Source organism: Psammomys obesus, unplaced genomic scaffold, assembly GCF_907164565.1.
Source record: "Psammomys obesus unplaced genomic scaffold, mPsaObe1.curated_primary_1811, whole genome shotgun sequence".
Classification (NCBI taxonomy): domain Eukaryota; kingdom Metazoa; phylum Chordata; class Mammalia; order Rodentia; family Muridae; genus Psammomys; species Psammomys obesus.
Window position 1 is genome coordinate 5,223,202 of NW_026596149.1, and position 25,542 is coordinate 5,248,743.

Below are 25,542 nucleotides of genomic sequence, written 5' to 3' on the forward strand. Positions count from 1 at the left end.
AGAGATAAATAGGAAAGTGTATTGAAATATAACTGGTGAGAATGATGTTATTAATAAGAAAACATTGAACCTGTTCTAGTGTGGATAGAATGTCACTTGCAAATGTTGACACATTTCTAGTTATGTTATTCTTTTAAAAAGGCAACAAAGACATTTTGTTGGATGCTGACCAACTTGGAGGTATTTTGCAAATCTTTTTACTCCCCCATGTTTTCTGGGATTCCAAAGGACCAGGATGTTGCAGAGTAAATGATAGATATCAAAAAGTGGGGTGAGGAGCCGAAAAAACACATAATCAAGGAGGCTTTCTTCTGCTTCATCCATCCCAATAATGAAAGGACAGGACAACCAGAGCATGCAAACCTATTTGTTTGTTTTTGTTGTAATTTGCAAAGCAAAGCCCAGCTCAGCGTACTTCCATGAACTAGGAAAAGGCAGATCTCAAGAACAAAAACTAGCTAAATTTTCTCACTCTGCATGCTGAATTCTTTGCTCAGGACAAAGTAAAAAAAAATTGTCTTAAAATGTGAACAAGTGCCTTACTAGTAAGAATTTGCCCAGAGGAGGGTCCTTTGGCTGTGCAAGTTTGTTAGGAACACGGGTCCCAGTTTCCAGAGCTGTCCCAGCTTTCAGGGTGTCCACATCAATACAGCTGCTTCCCTTCCTTGTTTTCATCTTCACTGTGTCCATGCAGAATACAGTACTAAGACAAAATCTACAAACAATAGGATTCTAGTCATCTATAATCAACCAAGGTCCAAAGTTATTGAAGAAAAATGTCCAAAAACAAGTGAGCAGTTCTTAAGTTTTAAATTACATGTTCTTCCAGACCCATGATAAAATCTTATGTTGTTCCACTTCATCATGCCCAGAACATGTGTCATCTCCTGTCCAATATTCCATAATGTATGAAACGCCAGCCTGTGGTGGTTGAGCAAGAGTGAGGTGAATCTTATTACATTCATAAAGGATATTATTATGACCCTTCCATTGTATTATTAGACATTGTGATTCATCTACTATTGTGACGAACTTACAAGTTGAACTTTACCACAAGCATGTATTATAGAGAAACTAATAGGCATCTGATACTATTTGTTGTTGTCCCTAGCACCTAACTTGGGTTTGGGGAATATATATCTTGCACATAAGAGGGGCTGATGGGGGACTGCACATAGCAACTCTTACACAAAAATCACAGCGTCAGAAATACACAGAATGACATGTACTTGAGATACTCTTAAGGAACCTGTCCTTAAGCTGACGAATAGATGAAGTAAAAACTGAGATAGTAAACCTGATCTTAAAGAGCTGTTTTCTAAGACTGTGTACAGGATAGTAATGTATCTTAATACACAAGCACTAGAAACATTATGAATCACCAAAATACTTCAAATAAAAGAATCTTCCCAGACATAACAAACACAACATTTCTCTAACTCATACATTTTACCCCTTTATTTTAAAGTAGTTTTTAACATTTTTAGGAATATTGATTTAATTGTTGATAGTCTGACATATTTCATGATTTTCTATATTTGATTCAGATTCATAAAGATCAAATTTATACCTCAAAGGAACAAAAAAAGTAATTCCTATATTTTCTGACCCATGACCAATAAAAAAGATTTTTTTCCTTTCTCTGTTATCCAATATTTAGCTTATGTACTGTCTGAACTGAAGTGTATTATATTGAACTGAACATTGTAAGTGCCTGATGATTTTTAATTTATGAACTAGAGGAATCACCAGACAGCCATTCTTTTCATACAGAAATAACAAAAGCATATAAACAACGAAGCTGGGTTAAACTGAAACCTTGTTTCTTTAGGCTCCTGATTCACTACATCAGTCAAACAAAAATGGCACTTAAATGTGCAAAAGAGCACACATACTCCAACTGCTTTCCTGTGCCTTTTCAGGGCTGCCTAGGGGACAGGGATGCTCATCCGCAACCTGCGATGCTCTCCTGACTGATGTGCTGCTCCTCACAGACTTACACACCATTTCTTAGCAACGCAGCTGTCAGTTCCCAAGTAGCAAATGCAAAATGTTCCCTGTCATGGGCCACCCCAAGCAAGTGCTTCTGTGCTGTAGCGTCAGCCGGCAGCTGTTCTGCAACTATTCCCAGAAGTGATGTTGTTTTGAACTGAGCTCCACAGAGATCTTTTTGCCAATACAAGATTTGAAAAAAAAAGAATCCAACACTTATCAAAATAATGTGTAGATGTCAAAAGAGCCTCAAACACAATAGTGCATTTACATTCTTAGCATCTCAGGTGTCATGAAAAATTGAACTATGAGATGAAGACTAAAGTATGCCAAAGACAGGTTCATTCTGAAAAGTCAAAGTATCAGAGATAGATTTATTTTTATATCTAAAATAACAAAATCAACTCATCCTTTTACCCTCAACAAATAAAAGAAGCAGAGAGGAGCTTGTGTTCATTGCTTTGTTCATGTTTGTTAAAAAAAAAAGAAAGAAAAAGAAAACCAGTTTGTACATTATTTGACATTGGCGAGACGGATCAGCATTTAAAAGCACTTGTTGCTCTTTTAGAGGAGCTGGGTGCAGTTCCCAGAACCTATATGGCTGCTCACAACCACTAAAACTCTAATTTCTGGAGATCCGACACTCTCTTCTGCTGCTGTAGGCACCAGGCACATACATGATGCATTTGCTTTCATCTATGCAAAATATTTATAGGCATAAAAAATAAAAAGAAAACCAGAAAGTTGACATAAGATAGAGACCAATCTTGTAGATTATGCAAAGGTCCTCACAATCTACTTCTTTAATTCCTCAAAGAAGAATTAAATATACATGGAGCCCCGTACAGTTCACACCCTCACTTTCAGATTTGAAAAAATAAAGGACTCAGGACACAGAGATGGATGGCAATTAAAAAACACAAGATGCAAGCCCGTAGTGGGTCTGAGAAGCTTGGCTGACTCTTGGCAGGCGGTAAATAGAGAGTATAATCCTTGCTTTCCTTTCCTTGATTGTGGAGTTCGTTAAGATGAAAAGAAAAATGAGTTCACATTGAAGAGATGCTGTGCAATGTAGGCATTATAAATGCTTTTGAACGGCCATACATAAAGCCCACAAACTTTCGTATTGACGATTAATGAGCCAGTACATAATCTCACACTAAATACAAAGAAAAAAAAACAAAACAAAACAAAAAGAGACTGCATTTTCCAGCCTCACAATTCTGTCACTGTAACCAACACATGTGATAATCAATTTACTAAGAGAAAAGGGTTTATTTTGGCTCATGGTTTTAGAAATCCAGATTGTGATTGGTGAGGCACATTTCTTTTATTTCTTTAATAAGAAAGCAAAATTTCTTCATGAGAGTATGTGGTAGAATAAAAACCACCTTCCTCATGGCCAGGAGGCCAAAATTAAAGAAAGAGAAAGTTTCTGAGTGCTTGGTGATCCTTCCAGGGCAGGACCTTTAGTGACCAGAAAGCCTCTTAATGGGCTTCACTATGTAAACTGTTCTTTCCAGTGCTACCAGGGTGGGCCTGAGCTGATAAGGCATTTGCCCAACTAGTTTGCTAAATGGGCATAATAACAAACTACCTTCTAACTAGAATTCTCCATACCCACAGTGCCCCTGAAGGTCTTGAGCAGAGAAGAATTTCTATGCATTGGCAGAGGTTAATAAAGTCGCACAACTGATGAACATGAACAGAACAAGTGTCTGTGATGTGCAAATGAGACTTCCATATCACACCCTCTCCCTCAGCCTCAGACAACACCTTAGAAGAGGAAGTTTCTTGAGCCACAGGAAGAACAGGGGAGAACAGGAACTAAACAATGTTTTCTTCAGATGTGTCAAGGCTGACCATAACCTATTGAAGGGACCCTCACCCAAGCGTATGAGCATACTGGACTCATCATACATTAAAAAAAAAGACAATATGAAGCTGGGAGGAAATGCTGGGTGGAGAATCCTAGAGGACTTTGAGAGGGAGGTGCAACGAGTGAGTATGATCAAAGTACAATGTGTGTCCTGAGGATATTTTCGAAGACTAAATAAAGAATGATATATTTTAAAATAAAAGAAACGGGCTTTAGAGGAACATTTGAGATATAAACTGTGTCATTTCTGTGGAATTTATTGCAAGTCTTAGAAAGTTATTGAATTAGTGCCTGAACAATAGAAACCACTTAGAAGGCAGAAGGGGAAGGGAGTGGGAAAGGGGAAGAGAGAGTGCGTATGCTCATCTATTTTTAGATGACTAAATCAATACTGACTGCATAAACATCTGTTTCTTGATAAAATGGAACCATGTAACAAGTTCACACTTACACGAAATATATCTGAAGGTACATAATATAGACTCATCACAGGAAAAGTCACAAATACTCTAATTGGTATGGTAGCCAATGCCAGGGGTCTCAGCACTTGAGAGGTTAATGCAGGGGGATTGTGTTTGAAGTCTATTTTGGGCCATATATCAAGACAAAAAAAAAAAAAAACCGATAACCCTATTACATGAACTTTATGACTTTGAATTACCTTACGACACACTCTGAAATCATTAGTGGCCATATTCATTATTAAGACTTTATCACAGTAAGTTCTACAGAAACTAGGCATTGTGTCAAGACTTTACCATCTTCTTTGTATGAAGCATATATCTTGTACTTAGAGTTCAAGAAAGTGGACTAGCATTTCTCTAGGAGTCTGAAATAAATACTACCACTACTAAGTGTGAGAAACCTACAAGTAGTGTCTCCTTGTGTGAGAAGCAGAGCTCCCATCTAAGGACGGAGGAGTAGTCTCCATTGAGTTCAAAGGGCATTGAAGATATGTGGGTGAGGCCAATTGTCTTAGAATTCTGAAGAGCATAAAGAAAGTGCTGCCTCTCTAACTGAGGTGCTGCTGGGAGTCACGGGAGCTGTAGAAAAGGCCAAAATCATTGAACATTTGAACTGAGGCTTAAAAGATGACAGAAATCAAAAAGCAAAAAGTCAAGGCAGAAGGGCAGCATGGACCAAAATAACCAGAATAGATACAAGAGAAGACAGTACATGAGGCAAACTCGGGTCATTTAAGGGAAGCAAAGAGCAGAGAGTACATGAAATGAGGCTGGAAAGGTTATTTGATCGCTGGCTAATTAAAAGGTTCAGACACCTCAGAGTGGCTAGGGACACAGAGTTTATGCGTGGAGGAGACTTTGCAATGTGAGATTTCTTTTGAAATGCAAGAAGAGGAATGAAGTCAATAGACACTGACTGAAGGAAGTAAACTCTTAAACAGGGCACTGCCGATGTCACTGTCTATCAGAATACAAACCCCAGGTTGCCTAATAACAGACAACAGATATATGTGGAGACTGAGCTCATCCCATCGCTGTTCTCTGTTTAAAGAAGGTGGTACTGCAGGGACGGTTTGGTTCAAGTCTCTACTTGTGATCAGTGTGAAGAAAAGCTTTCCAAGACACAAAAGTAGAGGTCTAAAAATGAATTCTCTACCCAGCAACTAGAAAAGGCTCCTAATAAACACTGAAGAAAAAACCAACTGTCCATCAGTACCATTTCCAAATGTTACCTGAAGTGTTGAGAAGAATATGGAATGTAATGAGCAATTCTTAGCGAAAACATAAGTGATGAATTCCTGTGTGCCCACTTTGCAATTTTGCAATTAGAAAACATGCTCAAGAGTTTGTACATTATTGATCTAAAGGAGAGGGGGTAAGAAAATTTTAATTATGATTTAACTTAATTTTAACTCACTCTGTTTGTATAATTAAAATCTGAGACCTGAATGTTCTTAATCACACTAGGGAAAGCTGAAATGTGGGTAAAACAATGACTAAGGAGTCTGCCTTTGCTCTACAGCACGCAAGCTGTGTGAGTTAGCTCCTTTTCTGTGGGCTGTAGCACTCTCCACTGTAAGGTAAGTGATCCACACATACTTACAGTTTAGGTGAAAGTTTACTGACACACCCATGGGAAGCAATGGGATAACTCCTGACCTGTCGCACTGTTTAATAAATTATGACTACTGCTATTTGCTAGATTGATAATAAAAAAGTTAGTCATGGTCAAAACCATGCTAAACGGCCCTACTTCCTCCACACATTGATATTTTTCCTGAGGGTTTTCAGGAATAAACGCAGCAACCATTTTGTCTTTTGTTGTGTTTATCACCAAAATCTAATGTACCTTGAAAAATGAATTAAACAAGATACTTGAATTTGCAACTGAAATGTGTTATGGGGAAAAATGACACAAAATTCTTCAGAACGTTAAAAATTGCAATGTAAATTGTTTTGGTTTCTCATTTTCTTATTCATGCCAGGAGAGTTCATCCTTTCTTGAATTTTTCTGTTCTCTTACTACTTTTAGGTTAGCATACAAAGGGGGAGCTTCACAAGCATCATCATGCTCTGTGCACATGTGTTTCCCCATTCCTGTTGTCTGGCCGATTTTCTTTCCCAGGTAATCCCACTTCTGCTATCACGTCACATGTATGTCACTGCGCTCTCCCCTCCCCCTCTCACCTCCCTCCCCTAATGATGTCCTCCCTATTTGCATGAACTCCCTTCCTGGCATGCATGTTCCCAGTGTGAGGGAAGCAGATAAAGCACATGAAATGTTAGACCTGGGCTGTCAGAAATCAAGACTGCAGCCTCGAAGAAAGCTGCAGCCTGGTGGTTTTTATCGTGACTGTGGTCTTGAACTGCACGCCAACCTTGGTGTCTGACCTTATTATGGATCACCCATCTGGTAAATGGTGCTTAAGAAGCTATGTTTATTCTATTGTGTAAACGTACCACAATTTCTGTATCCATTCCTCCGTTGAGGAACATCTAAGTTGTTTCCAGCTTCTGGTTATTACTAATAGAGCTGCTATGAACATGGTTGAGCAAACGTCCTTGTTGTATAGTTGAGCATATTTCGGATATATGCCTAGGAGTGATATAGCTGGATCTTGAGGTAGCACTATTCCTAGTTTTTTGAGAAAGCACCAGATTGATTTCCAAAGTGGTTGAACATCTCAGCTATTAAGAACAATGAAATCATGAAATTTGTAGGCAAATGGTGGGAACTAGAAAAAAAATCATCTTGAGTGAGGTAACCCAGAAGCAGAAATACACAAATGGTATATACTCACTCATGTGGATAATAGCCATAAAATATAGGATAAACATACTAAAATCTATAATCCCAAAGAAGCTAAACAACAAGAAAGATATTTAGGGAAGATGTTCAATCCTCATTCAGAAGGACAAATGAGATAGACATCAGAAGAAGGAGAAGACAGGGAACAGGACAGGACAGGAGCCTACCACAGATGGCCTCTGAAAGACTCTACTGATCTAGTTATTGAAGCAGAAATTGAGATTCATAGCCAAACTTTGGGCAGAGTACAGGGAATATAATGAAATAAGAGGGAGAAAGAAAGACCTGGAGGGGAGAGGAGCTCCAAAAGGAGAGCAACAGGGTCATAAAAACTGAGCCCTGGGGCCCCTGAAGAGAATGATACTCCAACCAAGAACAATGCATGGAGAGGACCTAAAACCCCTGCTCAGTTGTAGCCCATAGACTTAGTCTCCAAGTGGGTGTCCTAGTAAGGGGAGCAGGGGCTTCCTCTGGCATGAACTCAGTGGCTGGCCCTCTGATCACCTCTTCTTGTAGGTTGCAGCCTCTCCAGGCCACAGAGAAAGACAATGCAACCGTCAATGCAGCAGATGAGACCTGATACGCTAGGGTCAGATGGAAGGGGAGGAGGGCCTCCCCTATCATTGGACTAGGGGAGGGGCATAGGAGAAGAAGAGGGAGAGACTGGGAGGAGATGAGGCAGGGGGCCACAGCTGGGATACAAATTGAATAAACTGTAATAAATGTTAATAATAATAATAATAATAATAATAATAATAATAATAATAAAGAAGTGGAAAAGGCTGTGTTTAATGAAAATGGGAAGATGCTGAAACGTGTGTGTGTGTGTGTGTGTGTGTGTGTGTGTGTGTGTGTGTTTCTGCCTATGTCTGTGCGGCCTCAAAAATTAAGTTTAATTAAAACAAAGTTTTTAGTGTGATGGTATCATGCAGAAGCCTAACAATACATGAGAATTATTGTGGTTTAAAAATGTTGAAAAATGATAACAGTTCTGGAAAAAAACATGTCAATGAGTCTGGTGGTATAGCTGAAGCATAGAGCCCATGCCCAAGTCTGGGATTCCATCCCCAGCTCTATGGGCCTTAAAAGACTAGAAGAGTAAAAAGAAAAGGAGAGAGGGAGGGAAGGAGGGAGGGAAGAAAAAAGGCAATAGAACTGTAGAATATGCATGAAAAGCAGATAGCACACAGAAAGATTGTCCTGCTAGCAAATAAGGTAAAGTGGCAAGATGTTTTGAAGTTACATTTTCAAATAACATAAAATAAACCAGTTGGTAATACTGTTGAATACTTATTTCTTAGAGACTACCATGAGATGATTATATTATTTAATAGGTTTTATAATGGAGAAAACTACAGTTACAACATTCAACTAACTTTCTTGAAATTACACAGCTGTAAGAAGCAGAACTGGGACTCGGATCCAGTTTGTTGGGTTTGGTTTGTTTCAGTGATCATGAACTTTGATTCTCCTCACAGTATCTCCCAGCTTTGGGAAAAAGGCACACATACAGCTATGCCTAGGCTTAGGAGGAGCCCAAAGCTCACCCAAAGATTCGGGTGTGCTAGGCAATCCCTACCAACTGATCTACATCCCCAAGCCAATGGTTGTTGATAAGTTAAAATTAAACCAGATATTATTGGTCCCAGCACCTCTGGCTAAAGTAACTAAATCTGACTCAAAGGTAGTGGTATAACATTTGAGTTTTAATAATTTGCAGAGTGAGATATCACCCTCATACAAACTTGCCCTTTGTACACTGATATATATTTACTCCATAAATAATAATAACCCAGACTTCATGATTCTAGCCCGAATTCTTGGTTTTGAATACAGGCATTATAAAAATGCAGAACACAGCAAGAGGAACAAAAGATCAAAGTTTAACCTTTCTGTGCTGCAGAGTGAGTTCAGGACAAAGTTTTACAGAGTGGAATGTGCCCAAGGCTCTCTGCACTTATTCTCTGCAAAGTGGTTTTTGAAGGCTAGACTAGGTAGGAATGTATAACCAAGGCTGAGGGGGCAGGAACTTAGGGTTTTATTTAAACTGCTTAATAAAAAAAAACAAACTAATCTTATAATAATAATAATATGTGAGCCCTTTGCATATATCACCCAAGGCATTCTCAACCAAGACATTTTGAGGCTAGTAATACTTTGTTAGTGAAAACCATCTTACCTACCCTGAGATATTTAGGCAGCATATCTGTTTCACTAGGCATCAGAGGTGACCACCCATGTGTTTTCAACAGATTGTCGTTGGTCTACTGGGAAGCAAAATGACCCTGAATCGATATCCACTGACTTGTCTTAAAAACACTACATGGTTGGACTATGCTGCACTTTGAGCTATTTTGATTGTAGTAAAAAGGCAAATGGTGTTTTAAGGTGCTTCCGTTTCAGTCACTTATGCAGAGACTGCACTGAGCACACTTTATGTGATATCACAGAACTGCTCAGCATGCTGCTCTCCCCGGTCTGATAGGAGCCAGTGATGTCCCCACGTGTTTTTGCTTTTGGATGACTTCACGCAACTGGCTGCTGTTATACAGGACTTGATTCCTGTGTAACACACTCAGCGTCTCATGAGCATGGGCCAGACTCTTGTGTGGACTCTCCTGCACAAAAAGTAAGTACCTGCCTTGTGCAGGCCTGGCACAAACCACACACGTGATAGTTTGTTGCACCTGCTAAGAGGTCAAGTACTAAGAAAAATAAACAAACAAACAAACGAAAAACAGCTGGTGGGGTAAGTTTGCAGCACAACAGAGAGACAAAAGGAAGGAAGGGCGGGAAATAAATGGATCCAAATGAAAAATCTGTTCTAAGGTGTGGTTATTCCATATAACTCCTGTCAGGGGCAGCTTGTGGCACCACATACTCATATATTACCCATTTTCATTAAATTAAGGCCAACTCAGCAGCACCTTTATTCCTCATTTTCCTTTTGCTCTTGCTGTCTGTGATGGTTTGAATCTATAATATTCCCAACAGGTTCATTATCTGCACACTTGTTCCTTAGCTGGTAGCTATTTGGGAAGGCAAAGGGGCCCTAGGAGATGAGGATGCCTGGCAGAAGAAGTCAGTAAGGAGATGTCTTTGGAGGTTATTCCTGCCCTGGGTTCCAGCAGAACTCTGCCTCCTCCTCTCTTTGATGAGAACTTACTATCTATTTTGTCACACATTCACAATAATGATGAACTAAAAAAATGTCAAACAATGAGCCAAATAAAGCCTTCCACTCTTGAGTTGTTTATGTTGAGTATGTTATCCTGGTAACAGAAAAGGAATGAATATTCTATTGTTTTCCAGGCTAGATAAAATCCCCTAAATTTTTTAATAGCCTAAGGCTCACTGTTCAAGAAATCTCAAACTAAGGTAAATTAGAGGAAGGGAAAAAGAGACAAGGAAAAAGTTGGGGAACAAAAGGAGAAAGCAAAGAAGTGAAGTCTAACTATTTAAGAGAAAGAAATACCCCATTTTGAAGTTCCTATACAGGAATAAATAAAATCACTTCTAATATTAACTGTGACACACAAGCTAAAAACAGAAGCAAGGCAGTAGTCATCTTAAGACCCACAATGTCAGATAACACATGCTTTTACACTTCATATCTCATGGATTCCTAGAGACTTTAAAAACTGCAACCTTACTTTTTTTCCCATTTTCTTTATATCTAGACTTTACTGGACAATGGAAAGAACATATTTCAGAACAGTTTCATAAATGGCTTTCTTGAAGTGGGTCCAAGATTCAAATTACTTTGAGTAGTTCAAGTCTAAAAAATTAGAAAAAAGTATTTTCATTCTCAGCTTGTTGATCATTGCATTGCTTATTTTACTGTGAGCCTAAAAACATGATCAAAAACCTACTGCCATATAAAGAGATCAAGAAATACAGGCCGATTCTTTTGCTTAGTAATTGACTGCTAGTTATCTTCTCTACAGGAAAGGACCCTGCACTGCATGCTATTCTGTATACTAATCAAAATAACAAACTGCCATCTTAACATTTGGCTTGTCTTTGTAATCACACCATTTGTGGGGCTAAAACAGGAGGGTTTCATGAGTTTTGTCTACAGCAAGCTAACAAGGTAAGCTTCAGGCCATCCTGGGCAAGAAGTGAAAAATTGTCTCAAAGTGTGCTCACGCACATGTTTTTGTAATTTGTTCAATGTTGTTCTTATGGTGTGTGTGTGTGTATGTGTGTGTGTGTGTGTGTGTGTGTGTGTGTGCATGTGTTGGTTATTTCAATATCAGCTGTGTGTTCTGAGTTCTTGACTATCATGTATCCATCACTAGCACCTTATCTCATCTATTGTTATAATATGAGACACATCACCATCTTTTTGTTTCCAAAGTCCTTCTGCATTCCTGACTTCCCACTGGCTTTCCTTGTCCTTTTCAGTTTTTACTGAGTGCCAGAAACACTTGCAATCCTTTTTACAATGCAGACTCTGGTTCACTGGGTTTGGGGGGATTTTTCCGTCCCTCAAAGGCTCTTAAATGAACTTGAAGATATTGGATCAGGTAGAGCATTTTAAAGGAACCAGACTGTTAGGTGATTAACATTTCATAGCCTGACTCATACCCTTTTTCTAAATTTAAATATCTGGCTATTTCTTGAGTAAAATTAATCATCATTACCACCTGTTAGTCTTCAGTCAGTCTTGGTTAACCGGGCTTCTTAGGAATAATGGGAGAGGGCTGAAGGAAACTCTGGGTTATTCTTCTCTGGGTCATCCTCTCCATCAGGGACAACTCTGCATGGTCATCATTATAAATTATGATGAGGACATGAGATGGACACGTGGTTAAAAAAATGTTCAGAGGGCAGGGTTGCAGGAAGTGGACACAAGGGCTAAGAAGTGTCAATTTTAGGCGAGACCGCTTTTAAAACACTGAAAGTTCAGTAACTAGACATTCTTTAGTTCAAGTCAAATTAACATATGTGTATTAAGTGATTGTTAGGGAACAGGCCATAGGGTATTTAACCTTATTACTACAGGTGAAGACAATGAAGCCAGAGAATACACCATGGACCTGATGATCACTGGAAAGAATCACTGTTTCTCATCTGCATCCTCACACGTAGCGCTATGAGAATACCATTACTTATAACCCTGGTCAACATTATGAAATACTTTGCTTATAGATGCCTTAGCCCTCTTTATACAGATACATGTATGCCTGGGTCTTTCTTTTTGCCCAATTCCTATACAAACCTTTATTTTTAATACTCTAGTAATAATAAATAGGTTGTAGTTTTTTCTTCAAATGTTCCGGAGTTGTGTATTTGAATGCTTCCTATATTGTTGGTATCCAACAGATATTTGTGAAACAAGTTCATTGATAGGTGGTTCTGCTTCGTTTGAATATCCCATTTCCATGATTCAACAGCAAAGGATGGTAAATTTCTGGGCAGAGTTCACCTTTCTCAAAGCTCTAGGTCCAGGGACTATAGTTTGAGAATTCTGCATAAGCCACAATTTACTTTCTTATCAGCAACTTGAAAATGCATTAAAATTCATGTCTCTCCAAAAGTGCAGAGTATGGTGTATTTTATTTAAAATGCATACTTTGGCTGCTCTTATAAAGAATTTAACAGATAGTAATGCAAATGCTGATTATCTGCTTTAGCTTCTTCCAATAAGGGGTGAGGAAGCAGTGGTTGTGCTGGCATCAATTAGACTAGTCTGTCATGATTAAATGCTCATGAGATATTAATCACTTCAGCAAATTTGCTTACTGTTTTGTCTGCTAATTACATTACCCCATAAGAAAAGACTCGTGGCTCCAAAGTTTTGGAACAATCATTAGTAAACAATTCAGCCAAATGCACACTGAATATGCTGGAGAAGGAGAACTTCTAACAACTGGTCTTAGTTATCCCAAATGACTGTGAAGTAAAATACATACTTAATTTTCCATATTCAAAATGTGTGAGCATGCACAAGTCTATGACTAATGTCCATTGGCTAGGCAGGTATCGTTTTCCCCTGGCTAAGATAAGGAATGTTTCTAACTTAACCACGAAGCACATAAAGAGCAACAAGAGGAAGAGTTATGTCAGTGAAGTTGGGCAGTGGGGTTAGCACTGAACAGCGTAATCGCCTTGCCCTTTACTCTTATTTAGATGCTGCATAATATATTGATGAAAATTAATAACAATAAATTGATGCCAATTACTAATTCCTATCTTAGGCCTATTGAATTACTCTAATATAATTTAGGAAGCAAGAAAATGTGGCTTGGAAAATTAGATTTAATTCTGCCGAGCAATGAAGCATCTGGACTGCTCCCAACACCCACCGCACAGGCAGCACACACAGCCCTTCAGAAGAAAGGGTGGAAATACGGCTTCTGCTATTTTTTTTTCCTCTTGCCCATTCTATCACCAAATGCACATTTTTCCTTATGTTCCTTTCCTTTCACAATAGTATATCTATCCAATGCAGTAGAATAAAACATATAATATTCTATACTAGACTTGATTATGTAGAATTAGTCTTTCATTCTAAAAACTTGACAATTGTATTTGTGTCAAAGGACAGACAGACACACACAGAAAGAGACCGAGAGAGAGAGAGGGAGAGAGAGAATCCATGCTTATACTCGTGCATACTATTTAACAGCCTATAGTGATAAATGCATCACAGGGAAGGGAAATGAATGCCCGGGGATGAGTACGTGGGTCAGTGGTTCAGAGCACTTGCTATTGTTCCAGAGGATCTAAGTTTGGTTCCTAGCACCCACATCTGATATACGCCTGTAACACCAGCTCCAAGAAATCCAACAGCACTTTTCTAGTTTCCCATTTCATTCAGCTGAGAGGTATTTTATAAGCAGCTTTGCTATTCATCAGGACTCTATGAAGACTCCCCGAGAACAGAGGTCTGAGAAAAGTTCCTAGTGGTCTACTTCTCTCTTGAAAATGCATACAACTCATCTGAGGAATTAGACACGAGAGGCATATAGACAGTGCAAAATCTCCAAATATGGTAGCAGATGATTTCAATCAAGACAGATGAGGAAAGGCTAGAGAAAGTCCATTCCACATTGGAGAAAAAAAATCAAAAGAAACCTTTAGTTCCATCATGGATCTGGCTTGCTAGCACATAAAACACTGGACTAACAGAGAAGGAAAACAACAGTAACACATTTGAAGGAGTAAGCATACTCCATAATATCAGGACACCAACTGGTTGTACTAGCTATGGAGAGAGTTTGCCAGGAATAAATTGAGCTTCAGTTAGAAAACAACACTAGGAGTGGTAAAGGGTAGTACGCGTTCCTGTGCGGCTAGCTATTAAGGAACAGATCACTAGGTCTCTTAGTACTACCTGCGCATTTTCATGTCTGATAAGTTCCAGGATGATGCTAATGCTGGACAGCTTGAAAAGCTCTTACTAGTACTTTTCTGCAAGCATCACCACAAAGAGATGAGGCATCTGAAGTATTGTCTGCAGCCCTGTACAAGCCGATATATACCATTCACTCTCCAAAGTTGGTAAACTATGTTTTTATAATGGTTTTGCCATCTCGAAAACCAATTGTTTGAAATAGGAAATAGTAAAGACTCTACTAACCACCAAATATAAAATGTATAGGCATTCAAATATTTGTCACCATAAGCTTGAAAAATGCTTCATTGTTTTTAATGGGGACTTAATATCAAAATAAGAAAAAAAACAGTACATTCTTATAAAAATCTTTTTAGAAGTTTATAAAGACAGTAAAGCATTTGGGGATGGCTTCTCAGTCTTCTCATATTGCTACCTGACCCTGGCTTAGAGAAGTGACGTGGGGTCTCCATCTGTGAGACTTCCTATCATCCCAGTCTTTCTACACTGTGATCTTGACAATGGATTCCTGAGAAGTAAGTCATTTTAGACTATCCAAAAAAATAAAAAACAAAAAGTTTTGTGAGGTGAATGAAGTTTGCCCTTTGGGAATTAGCATGGACCCAACCAAAAATCAGTTATATTTTGTGGACTAAAGAAGATTGCTGATTGTTTTAATTCTATAAAGAGATGCATTATTTATAAAGATGATTAGAATGTATCATTCTACTAACACTGTCCTTTGAAAAATCTGAAGAGTCCAGGAGCAGCTCTGTGAGGCTTTTGTTCTGTTCCCCTTTCTCTGTATCACTTCAGAAAGCCCTGTGCCCCTAGGCTTGAATCTTGATTGCCCTACAAAGATTTAAGTGTCAAAAGCTTGTAACCAAAGTGGCACTTTTGGGAGACAAAACAAACAAAAAACAATCCTGAAATCATGGACCTAGTGGGAAGTCTGTAGGTCACTGGAGATGGGATACAAAGTGGCTGTGGTACTGTGTTCACTTTCTTACTAGCTTACTTTCTGGCCTCAGAGAGAGTGTTTTACTCCAACACAAGCTCCCACAGTGGTCTCTGACTCACCACGGGCCCAAAGTAAGGAGCCCTGCAAACAGGGACTGGAAGCTTCCAAAGTGTGGACAAATAAACCTCTCCCCTTACAAGTTCATTATCTCAGGTATTTGCTGTAGTGACAGGAAACTGATTGAAACTCATTTTCTACTGTAGTCTTATCTCCTGTATAGAAATATCAAGACAAAGGGGAATGAATGGGGATGATTAATGATATCTCCTCTAAACATAGCTTCCCTGCTACTACTAGATCAGAATGACTCGCCTTCCTGCACAAGAATCAGGTTGATATTTACTGCTTAGGGTGGTTGCCATGACTACCTGAAGCAAGAAAGGAGAGGTTTGACTCATAAAATCTGGTGCTATTTGCAAATTTTTGGCATGAGCAGGATATTTTGGAAAAAAATTTGACTTGAAAGCTTTCAGAAATTACCTCCTGAGGTTGACTGTCACTCAAAAGAGGAAATCCCCTTTAGGTCCTAGCAAACACCTGGTTTTCTCTGGGAACAGACTTAGCGTTAAACTTTACCTTCTACTTGCAGTGAATTGTCTCCAGTCTGCACCGCTTGGTCTAACATTTCACCTGAGATGAAGTCACCATAACAGCTTTCCTGAGATTGTAACATTCATTACTTGTCACTTGTCTGCACACCTATGAAAATATTGTACTTGCTATAACCACTAAAACAACGGAATGGATGCAGGGGCCTTCCTCCACATACAGAAAAGAGCATGCAAGGACACATGCTAGCTGACACAACTAGAGATGGCAGACTGTGGAGACCCCATCTTGGATCCATTGTTGCTAGAAAAGAACTTGGCCACTGGTCTAGCAATTATGTAGCAAATAGACAAGGTGACCAAAGTAAAACATTTTTTTGTAACAATAAGATTTTACAAATACTGGAGGGAAATAAATAGAGGGATATTTCCCTTCTTCCAGTGTTCAAAATTCTGTGACTTATGAGTCTAAATAGAGACATTCTGTTTGGTTGGTTATTGAGATGGTATCTAGGTAGGTATGGGGCAGGCCTGACCTCATGAGCCTCCAAGCATCCCTAATGACGAGATTTCCGACATAGTCAGCATGCGCTGATTTTTCTCAAACCAACATCAAAATGACTGCAGTCTCCTTAGAGCCTCTGGAAGCAAATCCTTCCCCATTAGGTCTGGCAGTCACTGGTCATTCTGATGGAGTCAGCTGAAGGCAGGAGCTACTATGTAACTCTAAGCAGCCATTCACAAATATGGCTGTCAACCACGAAGCACAGTGTTAATTCAGCTTTTTTAAAATAATAATGTTGAAGAAATTTGTTAGGAACTACCTACCCACAGGGAAAGCGGGTATCAATTCCAAAACAAATTTACAAAATAAATTATGACATTAACTATTTTCACCACTAAGAGTCAAAATTTGTCCTCAACAAATCTTTGCTTCTTCATTCATGACATAAAAGATTCTAGAAAAAGATAGTGAAATAAATAACATAATAAAACTTATAAACTGCAAATTTCTGGAATTCAAATTGTTGAATTGAATTCAAATTCAACATTCAACATTGTCCATGACCATGATGAAATGCAGACATAAATGAGATTAAATGAGACATAAAGAGTGAAAACAAAAATAAGAACTAGCATGCACTGATAACAATAAATGAGTCTATGAAGAAAACCTAGATGTATGTTTTGGTTCACAACCTTCTTTGAAATAAGTAATGGATTTAGCCAACTTCAAATTCACTTTGGCCAGAAAAGATAAGAACTTCTTGATGCGTTAGGGTTCATATACCATCTATAGGCCTTAGGTTTAAGTTAATTTGGGTTCCAGTCAGTTCTCTCCTTCCACCTTAAGTTTCCAGGATCTAACTCAGGTCATTAGGTTTGTGACACAACAGCTTTTACCTGCTAAGACAACTTGTTGGCGCTACAATTTATTTTCAGTCATAGTGTGGAAAGGATACGGATTAGTGACTTTCTAGTCAGCTAAGGAAAATCTTTGCTGCATAAGGATTCTGGGAGAGCTTCCAGAACTATGTTGTTCGCAGTAATCATGTTATTATTAGTAAAAGTGCTCTCTGACATGTTTCCCTGTCATAATCGGTTCTTTAATGACAGCAATGACATGAAGAGTTCATATCCAATCAGTAATGCTTCTCCACTGTAAATTGCTACTATATACCGATTATACCCACGCCTTACCATTTTTCCTAATCATGTAATGCCATATATTCATAACATATAGTACAGTTCAAGTTCCCTGCTCTCTCTTGTAATAATTTATTTTCAAAAATTTTGTGGTGCCATATAATTTAGAAGATGTGTGATAGAGTAGAGCTTTGCATGAATTAGGAATAAAATACATATGGTATCACTCAGGCCATAAGGCAAAATGATGAACAGTTAAGAAACTGTGTTTCTACTGCATTTTTATTACCAAAGCTGCTATTTGAAGTAGTATGTCTCAAAGCTGTGAACTGGTTTAGAAATCTTATAAATTTAACTAAACAGGAATATGATAAAGAGTACTCTAGCCCTGATCATGTTTTCACCACAAGCAACATCTGTCCCAAAAGACCTGTAAACTTCCTAGGTTGACTATGCAAATTGAACCAGCGATCTTCTAAATCTTCATGCTCTGAAAGCTTAATGTTTTTATTGCTGACACACATATTGACCTCTAGAGTAAACCCCTGAGTTTTCAATTATAGAGTTTCTTCTTTCTGCAACCAAATAAATAATTTCTTTTTTTTTATATTAACATTCATTGTGTGTGTGTTTTTTCTTCTTTTTTTAGTATTTGACAATAACGTATAGATACTAGCCAGCAGCCTGGAACCTACGGCCATCCCTGACTTTTCTAAGACTTACTTAAAGGTGATCATTGCATGAGTAAAGGAAAGGATAGTTAAGAGCCTCATCATTTAGGTTCATAGCAAATGTAAACAGTAATGTAGCTCATGCTTCAGTTAGGATGTGCTTGTGAGTGTGTGTGTTCATTCATATCAAGAAATGACTTAGAAAATCCCCCTACCTTGACTATTTAATCTCTATGAAATTTTTGTATTTTTAAATGCCTAAATTGATTTTTAAAAAATAAATGAAGTAGGTGAATATGAGGCTCAACTTTTATAGTCTCTGAAAGACGTCAGTACCTGGTAAGCCTTAACCCATGGCAAAGAATAAAGTAAGACTGCACACGTATGTTTGCATGTGTGTCACAGAGAGAGCGCAGCATGTATTACAAACCACTGCACTGGTGTGCCTGCTCGGCAGTAAGAATGTGTCTTCAGTAAACTGCAGCTCTCACCACCCCACTTTGTCCTTGCTACAAGTTAGGTTCTTCTGTGGTTCTTATTTCAAACCTCGTAACAGCCTCGTGAAGTGCACATTATCTTTGCCATTTATGAGAATCAGGAGAGTGAGAGGGAACAGTTTTCCCAAGATAGCTGGGTGGTAACTCATGACCTAGAAAGCAATCACAGCCCCACCATTTAGGACCTCCATGAGCTGATCCAAACCATTCTTCTCTGTCTGCATGGCGAGATGGCACACTGCAAGTCTTGCTTACAAGAGGTTATACCTAAAACCTGCACCATCAATAGCCTATCGTAGGCCCTCTGTAAGGATGCCATGATTATGTACTCGCTGTTTTATGGGACTTCTAACAGAGCAGACTCCTAACTCCTGTTTCTGATGTTTTTGACTGTTCTTGGGACCACTGTCCTCCTACTGGGTTGTCTCATCCAGACTTAATATGAGGGGAAAGACCCTAGAGTGGATGCTTAAATCTCATTCAGAATGGCAAATGGGATAGACCAGAAGTGGTGGAAGAGAGGGAACAGGACAGGAGCTTACCATAGAGGTCCTCTGAATGGCTTCACCAACAGGGGATTGAAGCAGGTACTGAGACTCAGAGTCAAACCATGGGCAGAACACAGGGAGTCTTTGGAAGAAGGAGGAGATAGAAGGACTCAGAGAGGACAGGAGCTCCACAACAAAGTTAAAATATCTGAGCCCAGGGGACCATCCAGAGACTGAAGCAAGGACCATGCGTGGAGAGGACCTAGACCTGCTCACACGTAGCTCATGGCAGCTCAGTGTCCATGTGGGTTCCCGAGTAAGGGGAGCAGGGGCTGTCTCTGTCAAAAACTTGGTTGCCTGCTATTTAATCACTTCCTCCTGGTGATGAGGGCTTGCCAGGCCACAGAGGAAGAGGATCCAGCCAGTGCTGATGAGACTTGATAAGCTAGGGTCAGAAGGCAGGGGAGAAGAACTCCCCTTTTCAGTGGACTAGGAGAAGGGGATGGGGGAAAAGGGAGGGGGGACCAGGAGGAGAGGAGGGAGGGAACTACAATCGGGATATAAAATGAATAAATTGTAAAAAATAAAAATAAATAAATTTTAAACAATGAGGGGAGGTGTCTAATCTTATTGCAACTTGATATGCCATGTTTGGTTGATGTCCCTGGGAGACCTGAAGGAATATTTATTTCTGAAGGGAAACAGAGGAGGAATGGATGGAGAAGGAGGAGATGGGGATGAAATGGAGGATGTGAGGGCATGGAAGGAGGGAGGGAAAACTGTAGTCAGGATGTAATAAATGAGAGAATAAATTAATAATAAAAAAGTCATAAAAATCCAGTGGTCATCTTTAGAGTCTCATTTACATTGGTTTTCACTTTTCTAATCAACCAATAGATTGTTTGAACACAGCAATTACATCATGCTGTTGTTTTTCTTCAGTTCCCAATTATGAAAATGAATTCAATTAGACATACATTAAATAGAACTGTTTGAGAATGCTCTGATTGTATACTTCTTTATATGCAATTTCCAAAAAGAAATGACAACTTAAGAAAGATGGCACTAGTTCTAAGTGCAGAATACTGATGCTTTGGATGATCTTTAGGGCCGTGTGTGTGTGTGTGTGTGTGTGTGTGTGTGTGTGTGTGTGTGTGTGTGTTTTGTTCATCCTAGCTGCAGAGCAACTGCAAAGGAAACAACTAAATTTACTAATTGCTATGGCTTGATCTTGAATTCCCTGAACTCTTTTGCTAAAGAGTTGGGCCTAAGTCCATGGCATTACCTGGGAGTTGCAGAACTTTAGAACATGCAGCCTATGGAGGGAAGTCAGCTTACCAAGGGTATTCTTTTACTGAAGGTATTAGGAATCCCACCCACTCCCACTCCTTTCTGTTTTTCTTTCTCTATTCAGCCTCCATGAAAACACCTATGTGAATTTTGACCTTATCTGTGTGCATTTACATACTAGTTTAAACTAGTATTATTAAAGAATATACAGAGAGAATATAATATATATTAGAATGATGTCAATGCTACAGCAAATGTTTTCATGGTAGAAAATTTTTTTCACCAGCTTACATATTGAGAGTCTAAGATGAAAAAGAAATGAGACAGAGAGAAGAGGCCCAGGTTTCCGATTTATCTGGAAACCTGTGACAGAACAAGTCACACCGACAAACAGTGATAAATGATCCAGCAGGTTCAGCCGCAAGCTGAAGGATCACTGTAGACCAAGCGTGTTTACATTCTGCGCTAACACTTTCACATGTCTTATAAAACAACACTGATTAATATTGCTGTTTTGGTCTTTGCAATGGTTTACACAGCTGAAATAGCACCAATAATGTAAGTAAACAGATGTAACCACCTTATGGTATATCCAGAAATATTATAAAACCATCAGAACGTGGTCTGCACCTTGTCATTTTGTCTTTTGCTTTCTTTTCAACTCATTCTTTCTTGTTGGCCCAACACACACACACACACACACACACACACACACACACACACACACACAAAGTATGTGCACACATTGAAAACAATAGGATGACCCAGTTATTAAACAAAACTATCTTGTACTCCATCCTGCCAAACAGCCTCCAGATGAGAAAGGTTCATGGTTTTAAATTTTACTTTAGCTTTTAATCTGAAACTTACATGGCCTTGAGTTTTTTCTTATTTTTAAATTTCAAACTACTGTGGAATGCTGTGCTGGATCTCACATTACAGAGGGTGACAATCTGTTCTTTCAGTCCTCAGACAATTTCATAAAGTGATTGTTGACAAAAAAAACCTGCAGCTCACCTAGATGGAAATAATACCTCCTTTGTAAAAGTTATAGTTTCTTAGTGAAAAAGACTTCTGAAGTTTCATAAAATATTTTTCTTCATTCTTAGATTTCCTAAGTATTAGAAGGTTACAAATGTTTTTTCTAAATTCTCTGCTTTTCTACTATGTACCAGCCAATATTCTAATAACTGTAAAAACCCATCTTCACAACAGTCATAAAATAATAATAATAATGTGGAAAAATAGTAAGAGTAAAAAAATTAACCAGTGAAGAAAAACAGAAACAACACCAAACTCCCCACATACATTATTGTTGAATTCTTAAAGTCACTCCTGCATTTCTTTCTAGGTGCTATGCTGTCGGGGGTGGGGGGAGGGTAAGGCTGAGCACAAACAATCTTCTATATCCTTTTTCAAATCTGTCTATAACGTCCTCATGCCTCAGTCACTTTGTAGGCCAGGGTTAACTGATAAAATGCAGTTTACTCATTTTTTCCCTCAGCCACTTCTGGAGACACTCTTTCCAACAATCTCCATTATACTTTAGACATCTGTATTGATTGACTTCAGCTACATCAAACATCATATTGTCTAGGTCTTAATTAAATTTTCATTGTCTGTCAAGTCAATTGTCTCATACACAATCAAAGATGATCTTTTTGATATCAAGTTGCATTTGGGGAGCGCTGTGATTATGTTCAACGCGGTCAGAACCTGCTCCCTGTGCTCAGAGCAAAGCTGCATGCCTGCCCCTCCACCACATGCTGTTTCCTCAGAACCTGGGGACAGGCTCAAAACCCCACGTCCACTCACTTCTCACTTCTCTATAATTATCGTCCCAGCGATTTTGCCAAAAAGCTTAGCAAATTCTTTCTCTTGTGTTCATGTACTCTCCCATAGTCTGGCTCTGGGTGCCCCTTCCCTCCCTCCTCTATTGCTTGTCTTTGCCAAACAAGTAAGCACTTTTTTTTTTTTTCTGCCAAGGAACTCTGAGCTTCCTTCTACAAATCTGAGTGCTTTTCCAGGTGACTGTAGTCTTCCTGAACTCTTTCTTCAGTTTACCTCTCCAAGATCACTTTTCTTGGACTTCAACCGCTCTGCTACTTGCTGTCTGTTTGTGTTTGCTGCTGGGCCTTGCTACCCACAGTGCATAGTGTCTCTGATTCTTGTTCTCACTGAGACCTCCTACTGGTCTGGCCCTGGGAGAGCTGGTAGCTCCAGGGAAATGCCTGTACTATGAAGGTCCCAGTTCTTAACAAGCTTAGTCCCCATGCTACCTGGGAGCTAGGTGAATACCCTCATCTGAGCCTTTGTAACTTTTCCTCCTTCACAACCCACAGCCTGTAACACTCTGTCTTCACGTCCTCTCCTCCCTGCTTCCACACCATTCCTAGAGACCTTTACAAAGAGCCCATCAGAGCTGGTCACTCAGGCATAAAAATATGCTACAAGTATCACATTCAGGACAGCCTTGAACATCAAACAAGTACAACATCCTCCCTACCTTACTAGGCTTCCGCCTGACCCTCCCCTAAAACAATACATACACAACCACAACATAGTGTGTCCTCTGTCCTGAAGGTCCTTCCACTATTTCTCCACCATTCAGTTTCACTTAAATTCTTCAAAGCCTGACCTGGACAAACCTCAATGAAGCCTCCTCAGACACTAACTCTCACGTGCCCATTTGCTGATGCCCTAATATGTTTTCCTCCCTACACACATAAATAGATAAACATACTCTCAGAGAAATGATACATACCCTAAGTCTCACAATATGGTCTTTAGTGACTTCCTACAATTCTGCATAAAAACAGGAACTCTGCCCAGGGCTTTTTTGTTGTTGTCAGCTGAATCTTGATACTACACTCCTTTCTAAAGCCTTCAAACAGGAAGAGTATGAGTGACTGTCCCTCTTCCTGACACATTTTCTCTGCCCCCTTTCTATCTTTTTTTTTTTTTTTTATGTTTAGGGGTGTTTTGTCTGAATGTACATCTGTGCACATCAGGTGTTCCTGATGCCGCGGCAGGTGAGAGGAGGGCATCCAATCCCCTGGGACTAGAGGAACAGACAATTGTGAGCCACCAAGTGAGTGCTGGAGTTAAACTTGTGTCCTCCAACTCAGCCATTTCTCCAGCCCCAACACTTACATTTTCAATGACACATTACCAAAATGCAAACAAATTTGGATCTGTAATGTCAAGGATTGATGACAAACTGGTGTAGAGGACATCTTTGTAGGAGCTAAGCAGGAGATGTTCCATGGCTCTCAACTCCAGGAATGCACCTCACTCCGCTACTTATATGTAAGGGACTTAACTCAGCTTAAACACAAAGGATTCTTACAGGTCTGGAAAATAAGAAAAGAAAAAAAAAACTGGACTATTAGGCTTTTTTTTTTTATTTTGGCATATCTTGACTTCCGTTTCTTGATGGAATCTTAGGACTTCAGGTAAAGTCACTAAAATGTAAGTATCATGTAGGGTCTCTGTATATTCAGAGCATCGTTATCCAAAAATCTTCACTTGTCATCGAAGGGAATGTCACCAATCTCTAAGGCAGTGTATTATCCCCGAGGCAAGTTTATAAATAAGGTCAAAACATCATTTTCCTGCTCATAGTAGATGGCACAGCAGCATTTTGTTGTGTCCTCAACCTAGGCCAAGAGAAGAGACAGTTTACAGGCACCTTGTTTCAGTTTACACAACATGAATTTGTTAAAACAAAAAACAAAAACAAAACAAACAAACAAAAACCACTAATAAGTTCTATTAATGGATATTTTATGGTCCTTCAAACTCAAACCTTGTCCTAGGCTCACTGGGAGAGGGGGAGTTGAAAATAACAGAAATGCTTCGCGTTCCTGGACTCACTCACACATCAGAGCCTGCTGGAGTATATCAGGTTGCCTGAAATTCAGTGTGCACCTGGCCATGAGCACCTGTGATTGCTCTATGGTTTTCTTCAGCCTCCATCAGTGTCACTCTACATGAATAACTCTAAAGCCAAGGTGACCTGGCTTTACCTCTGGCAGCACGAAACATGGAGAAGTTGATGATTAATATTTAATTGTTAACAATGAAACTCTCTTTACTGTTCATCATTCTGGGTAAAGTTCCATAACTTTACCTGTCCTGCATTTTTGCTCTGTGATAGTCTTTCTGGACATACCATTTCCAACTTTAAACAAAACAAAACAAATTATTAAAAATTTTATTTATATATTATTTAATATAGTTTATTCACTTTATATCTGGGTTGTAGGCCCATCCCTTATCTCCTCCCACTCCCACCTTCTCTCTCTCTTCTTCCTCTATGCCCCTTCCCTAGTCCAATGATAGGGGATGTCCTCCTCCTCTTCTATCTGACCCTAGCCTATCAGGTCTCATCAGGACTGGCTGCATTTTCTTCCTCTGTGGCCTGGCAAGGCTGCACCTGCCAGGGGGAGGTGATCAGAGAGCCAGCCACTGAGTTCTTGTCAGAGACAGTCCCTGTTTCCCTTACTAGGGAACCTACTTGGAGACTGAGCTGTCTACGGGCTACATCTGAGCAGGGGTCTAGGTCCTCTCCTTGTATGATCCTTGGTTGATTCATCCATCATTGCAGGACCACCTGGGCCCAGATTTTTTGGTTCAATTGTTCTCCTTGTGGAGCTACTGTCCTCTCCAGGTCTTCCTATATCCCCCTTTTTCCATAAGATTCCCTGCACCCTGCCCAAAGTTTGGATGAGTCACCACATCTCTTTCAATAACCCGCTGGGTAGAGTCTTTCAGAGGCCTTCTGTGGTAGGCTCCTTTCCTCTTCCCTGTCTTTTCCCACTTCCCATGTCTATCCAGTTTTTTCTTCTGAATGAGGATTAAACATCTTCCCTAGGTTCCTGATTGTTGTTTA

The 25,542-nt window shown here is 39.4% G+C and overlaps 1 protein-coding gene across 1 annotated transcript in view; it reads right to left on the minus strand.

Annotated features, from left to right (window-relative positions):
• Positions 1–25,542, minus strand: part of Plxdc2 (plexin domain containing 2) — a 436,538-nt gene that overhangs the window by 394,229 nt on the left and 16,767 nt on the right. The window lies entirely within an intron of this gene.